A 6815-nucleotide genomic window follows, 5' to 3' on the forward strand; every position below is an offset into this window, starting at 1 on the left:
CTACTCTTTCTCAGTGAAATATTAGTCTCCTCATAGTGGGCACACGTGCTGGGAATCAATATTTTCAGTCTAATAATACCTGTGGTCCTGAGAGACAAGCTATTGTCAAGACACTGGCCGCATTCAAGAGAAGGTTTTTTTTTTTTTTTTTTAAAGCGTGGCTGTATCCTTTCCTTTGCTCTCTCTCACTCTAGGTGGCTGACTACCCTCAGGTGTTTTAGTGTTTAGAGCCATGCATTGGGTGTATCATTATTCAAAACATACACATGTTATTGCAGGATAGAAACCCAGCTTTCATTTTTTGGGAGCAATGGCAAAAAAATATGAATGTTTTGTAAAATTAGATTGAGTATTTTCTTTTTCCTTTTAGTACTAGTTGTGGCTATAACTGCAAACATTTCTTTGTATAGGCTTTTGTCTTGAAGTAAATCTAGGGTTTAAATTTTAGTATGATATTAAACTATATATCCACAGTTTTTCATTTGTGGTTTAAGTCACCATGAGCTTTTCTGCAAGAATAGTGTCGAATTTTAGGATTTTGTCCTGATTTCAAGTTAGATAAAGCTCCTTACATGTAATGAATATTTCAGTGCTTCATACTTTCAAGTCCATGTGAAAAATCACAGATATTGAAGATGTTTTCATGTTTAGCGAGCATGCAAAAGAAGCATTCATTGCTCCTGTGAGTGCATAGATAATTTTACTCTTCTAAAGATATTACAGATAAGAGAGTTTGTGATTCTGAAAGCATTGTTCATTTTATTTTTTGACTCAGGAGGAAAAATGGGAACCAAAAGGAACTTCAAAAAATACCACATCTGGCTACTTCTTCTATTACAAAAGCAGTCTTACAAAACAGAATTATGAAACTATTGTGAGTTTAAAGATTGACTTCCTAAAAATTCAAAATTCTTAGGGTTGCAGTGTAGTTCACAGGGTATGTGCTCAACATGTGTGAGACTTTAGGTTCAAGCTTCAGTATCAAAGCAACAACAAACAGCAATTACATCCACTCCCAGAATTCCCAAATCAAAGGAACTGAAAATTCTCAAATTTGAAGTATGTGTGTGTTTTAAAAGTTAAGTGGCATAAATCTTAGCCCTTTGTCTTTAAAAATGTGTATATTTGATATAATTTGCTTTAGTACTTAAAACATATACTTTAAATGTAAGTATTTTCAATGTTTATACTGATTTTTTTTCTGGATAATCAAAAAGTAAATTCAGAGCAATACATCTAATTATTCAAACTTTCCTAAAAATAGGTCAGCAACAACTCAGAAAATAATGGAATCTACATTGATTATTTTATATACCTGTGTAGAATACCAAAAAAATCACAAAAATCTCAGAAAATATTATCAACACATTAGATACTTAAGAGATTAGGAAAACACAGTGTAAAATAACACTAACAGAAAAATATTTAGGATATAATGATGAACAATTTTAAACAAAGAACATTAACTGTAATGTTGACTACAGGGAAAACCATATTAAAAAGGTTATTTTTGTACCTTCACTGGTAAAAAATATTAGGGACAACTGAAATATTGAGAGTGTAGCTAATTGAAAAAGTTAAAATTTGTTTATGAAAATTGGGAAAATGAGTACAGGGCTAGAAGCACCTAGCGAAAGCTTTAAGGAGGACTCATTCGGGGGTGGTCTGCAAGTGTGGTGAACTTGAACATCACGGAACTCTTATCTGTGTTCATGTCTATCAGTTTGCTTCTTCTAGAAATAAGGATTTGTATACAAGTAATATTTTATTGTATCTTAGGAAATACTCAGACAAAACTGGAATTGATTTTCAAATTATCTAGTGTCTGTTGAGCGGGTACACTGAATAATTCTATAGGTACAGCTAAGCTACCTTTCATTGAGAGCCTTTGTTGAATACTCCTAATTGTACATTTTTACCAACAAGAAAAGCTGACATCCCTCCTGTGTTAAGTTAGAACCTTAGGAAAATTATAAAACGTCGAACAGTGTGAAAGACTTTCACAAGAGGAGAGAGGCACGCAGGTCTCGCTCTCTAGTGGGCCCAACAGCCGTCACTCAAAATTAAAATTTATGAGAGACAACTTTTTACCTTGATTGACACAGGTGAGCAGAGAGGGAAGCTGTCAGATAGATGTGAATCACATCAGGAGGAGAGAGAGAGAGAGAGAGAGAGAGAGAGAGATCCTTGGGGTGTAGAAAAGAAGGGCTTCACAAAGAGAAATCTGAAGAAAGGAAGACAGGGTGGACATGTGGGAAGGGAAATACTCAAAGGAGTTTCAGCTCGAGACAACAACCTCACCACAATGTGGCATGCATTTCATACTGAATTGGGGTCGTCACAACCTCCCTGTAGTGCTTTATCTGATAACACACGCCAAGTACTCTAATACTCATCAGAATAAATGGAGAAAATGAACTTCTTGATGAAGGCATTGAAGCACCAAGGGACTTGACGTTGTTTGTGCTGGTTCACCTCTCCCTGTACCTCTGGGAAAATTTAGCCAAGTGGATGATGTCATCACTGTCTGCCTATCTGTCCAGTGACCAGTGTTCAGTTAGGCTCCAGCTGTATTGAGCGATTTGAATATGACAAACTCCTTATTAAGGTTCTTAAACTTGTAATTAAAAAGGGATTGTCTAGAGAATGCTCTAATAGCGCTGTGGAAAAACTCCTAAGTACATTAACTAAATACGAAATCAAACATCACAATTAATTATGACTGTACCAGGGCGACCCTTTCTCTGACCACATTACCAGTTCTCCAGTGGGGAACTAGCAACTGTTTTCTAATGATGGCTAGGTTGTTGCTTTCTGCTCGCTCTCTCAATCAACCGTCCCATCTCCTGTCGGTTCCTTTGTCCTTCCTTCGTTCTCCTGTAGGTTCTGAGCCTGAGTTTTAGAGATCCCCTCCTTTATATTACAGTTCATGTTTGGGGCTTTGCGGCTCTCAGTGTAAATTGTGATGTTTGTTTTCTCTTCGTCTCTTTCTTGGAGAGCGTTTTCCCCTATAAGAAAAGTTATCTCGGCCCGCAGTGGTGGCATACCTTTAATCCCAGCACTCGGGAGGAAGAGGCAGGCTGAGTTTGAGGCCAGCCTGGGTCTGCAGAGAGAGTTCCAGGACAGGCTCCAAAGCTACACAGATAAACCCTGTTTCCACTCTTCCCCCTCCCCCGCAAAAAAAAAAAGAAAAAAAGAAAAGAAAATGTGTCTTATGTCTTATGCCCAGATGCCCCTTTGAATTTGCGTAGCTCTGCTGTTGCTGCCCAAACTTCCCACTGTTCCAACATTTCCCTTGAGCTTCCTCCCATAGCCCATCCTCGATCATCGATCATTGTATTGCCTGTGACTGGGGAGGGGGCTGCACATCATGAAGTTTCAATATCTGTGCTTGTTTCCTTTTAAGAATTTGCTGAGGCCATCTGGCCAGCGAGGAAACTACCTGTCCTGCACTGTGATTTTGCTGTAACTTTTCAGTAACTTTTCTCTCATGGCAAGATCCCTCTCCTTCCCTTAAGGATTGCCTGCCAGGCTACTTGGGAGGATGCACTGCCTCTGTGACTCGGGAAGCCACATTAGAACTGTCTCAATGACACTTTTGCTTGATTATGGTGTGACTTCTGCCAACACACTTAGTTTTCTGTGCCTCACTGTCCTCATCTGAATTATGGATAAGTATCTATCTCTTGCACCTAGTTGTAACAACGTAGGATGATGAGTGAGGATGAAGTCTGTTCATGTTTCATTGACAGCATAATTTTTGACACATAGCAAACATCATGGAGGGCTTGCTAGTTTTGTTATTTTTCTCAAGCAGATTTATGAGAACAAGTTGTGTGTGTGTGTGTGTGTGTGTGTGTATGTGTGTGTAGTGAAGCTGTGTGTGTGTGCATATGTGCATATGTGTGTGTGGTGTGTATATGCACGTGTGTGTATGTGCACATTTGTATATGTGATGTGTGTCTGTAAATGTGTGTATTCATGTGTGTGTGCCTGTGTGTATGTGGGTATGTGGCATGTCTGTTTGGTTGTAGAGCTAGAGGAAGGTTTTTTTTTAAACCACTTCATGATCATAATATATTCCTTATATCCTATTGTAAGAAACTTAAGTGTACAGGAATATGCTTTCAATGCCACAGTAGGCTGTGAAATAAATTTTACCTGAAAAAAAAGATTGGAATTCTAAAATTTTGTGGTATAAATTTATAATTTCCCCAGAACCATACAGTATACTCCTTTCAGGGATGTGGGAAAATGTATCACCTTGAATGTTCCACGACTTGGGTGGCAAAGACTTTGTAAAATGGCCTATATTAAATCACAAATAGGAGTCCTAACAGCTGTATTCAGTGTTAGCAATACATCTCTTCTACTTCAAAAAGTACAGTTTTCATCCTGTGATCATCAAGTGTATTTGTGTTTTCTAACCTACATGCTTAAATATAAAAGCTTGGGAAAGAGAAACGTTGAAAGTTATAAACCAGGATTTTCACTAATTTATAAATTAGACTTTTCAGTTTTAGAATTTGAAATAATCAAAAGTAAAAAAAAAAGATGTTTGATGCTTTGCTCAAAGCCTAGATTTTTCAATTCATCAAACAATCAACAGATTTCTTCCCGAACATGCGTATTATTAGTGACAAGAATGGTCAAGAGAAGGCAAAGGCCGTATTTTTTGTGACTTTGGAAAACAGCAATAATGTTTACTTCGGGGTTATAAGCTCTAAGAACCAACCCTGTGTTGTCATACTTGAGGAATGTGTGTGTCTCTGCCTGGCACTTTTGGCACATTCCCACATTTGTAACCTGTTAGAGAGGTGCAGATATATGTTAGATGATAGATTTCTAAATACAAACTGAAGGTTGTATAATTTTAGTCTTTAAAAGCTGTAACATATTGTAAATGAAAGGGATAGTCAATAAATACTCAATACACATTTCCTCACAGAGTTCAAAACACTTGGTTTGTTGATAAACTCTATAGTTGATTTGGAGGGGGATAATCAACAAATTACAGGAATTTTTGAGGCTTTGCAAAGTCAAAAATGGAGCTATGTGTATCTGGGGTTGAAGTCACTGCATTTCTATTGAAGAAGTTGGGCTTGTTTCTACATCATAATGTCTGATTTACTCTCAGACACTATAACAAGCGGTATCCTCAACCTCTTCCTTCCTTTTTATCCCCCTCTCTGTCTATCTTTTTTCTTTCCCTTTTCTTTCTGTGATAATAATGCTAATCTGCAAGACTTAAAGTATCTCAGAATCTTATTCCTTCAAAAAATCTAAATAATACAGATAGCATGTTTGTTTATCATATAGAGCTACTGCGTGACAAATTAGGAAACAAAACTTATAATATATATGTAATTGTTTGCCAAATAAATATATCTCTATAGGATTTGCCACTCCAGTATTGACTTTTTTTCAGTGGACACGATTTTCATCTCGATAAGAAACAGTATAAAGAGTATAACACTTTGTGATTCCATATTATAAGTATTATGGGAATATCAATGAAATTATACACAATGTTTAAAATTAAAGCCATACTAAACTTTCAGAGTAATAAAGCAATTTCTACAATAGGAGACCACTAAGGTAATTTTCTCGGACATAGGTAATGAATCAAAGGGCTAATTATCAAGTAATTAATCTGTGATATCTAATTGCTATCTAAGTAATGTAGAGACAGTTTTCCTATGGTTTGTAGTTTTCATTTTGCAGTAAAATGAAAACAGATCGTGGTCTCCTGAAAGCTTCTCTGTACAGGTGGGAATCTGTGTGCAAGGGCTGAAAGACAGTCCCTTGCCTTTTCTTCTGATGATCACATAAAGAAGAGTTCAGGTATGCAAACAATTTTCAGTTGAACTGTAGAAAAGAAGCCATTAATTTGTCTAAAGGTGCAGCATTGATTAATTGCACCTTTATTTTGTGACTAATACCTCCAAAATTTGAAATTATGTACACTTGACATTGGGACATAAATTAGCAAAAAGTAAACAATCTTTTAACCAAACATAAATCTTAAATTATAATAGAACTTGGAGAACCAAATATTTATGAGTTAAGAGAACACATTTGTCCATCTTTTACATATTTTTAAAACTATTGAATACAATAGCAGTTAAACATAGCACACATACTACGTCTGCTGATTTTACCTGAGAAGACAAAATTATTATTAAAGAAAAATGTTTATCAATATAACATTTGCATCATAATTTATTTTCTGCTGTTCATATAACTATTTGTTACTACAGGTCAATTACATAATTAAATCCAAATACATATATTTCTTCTCAAAACAAGCTACATTTTCTATTTTCTTCACTGTAAATATGTGTTCTATAGGGGAATAGTGCCAATTTTGTCTTCACTGGGTATGGAAACTGTTGGTATTAAGCTGTTTTTTGGTTTGCAGATGGAAGGGTGTGCCATGAGATCACATCAAAGGCTGCGTGGGGCTGTCATTAAGAACATAAAAGGGTTCCCTCTCTGTGGCCTTTAAGTTTTATGGCAGGTGCTACATAGACTTCAGGTCACTTCGGAAGCCAGGAGAAGACTCCATCGACACTCATTTGTCCTTGGCTCCTTTCATCTGTTTGGGAAGGTAGGCATCCTGGGTGAGAAAGGGATTTTCAGTGATTTGAACACTGGACATCAAGCCTCTCTGATTTCAGCTGCTCTCAGCATGGAGGCTGCAGTCATGGTCTCAATTGTTGGACACATCTGGGGAACAGAACAATGATCCTTGTGATAATGTCATCAAGTGCCTGTTAGGCATAGATCCATAAGCCCCTTTTTGGCTCTTCTCA

The sequence above is a fragment of the Peromyscus eremicus genome, chromosome 7 (assembly GCF_949786415.1).
Source record: "Peromyscus eremicus chromosome 7, PerEre_H2_v1, whole genome shotgun sequence".
Classification (NCBI taxonomy): Eukaryota; Metazoa; Chordata; class Mammalia; order Rodentia; family Cricetidae; genus Peromyscus; species Peromyscus eremicus.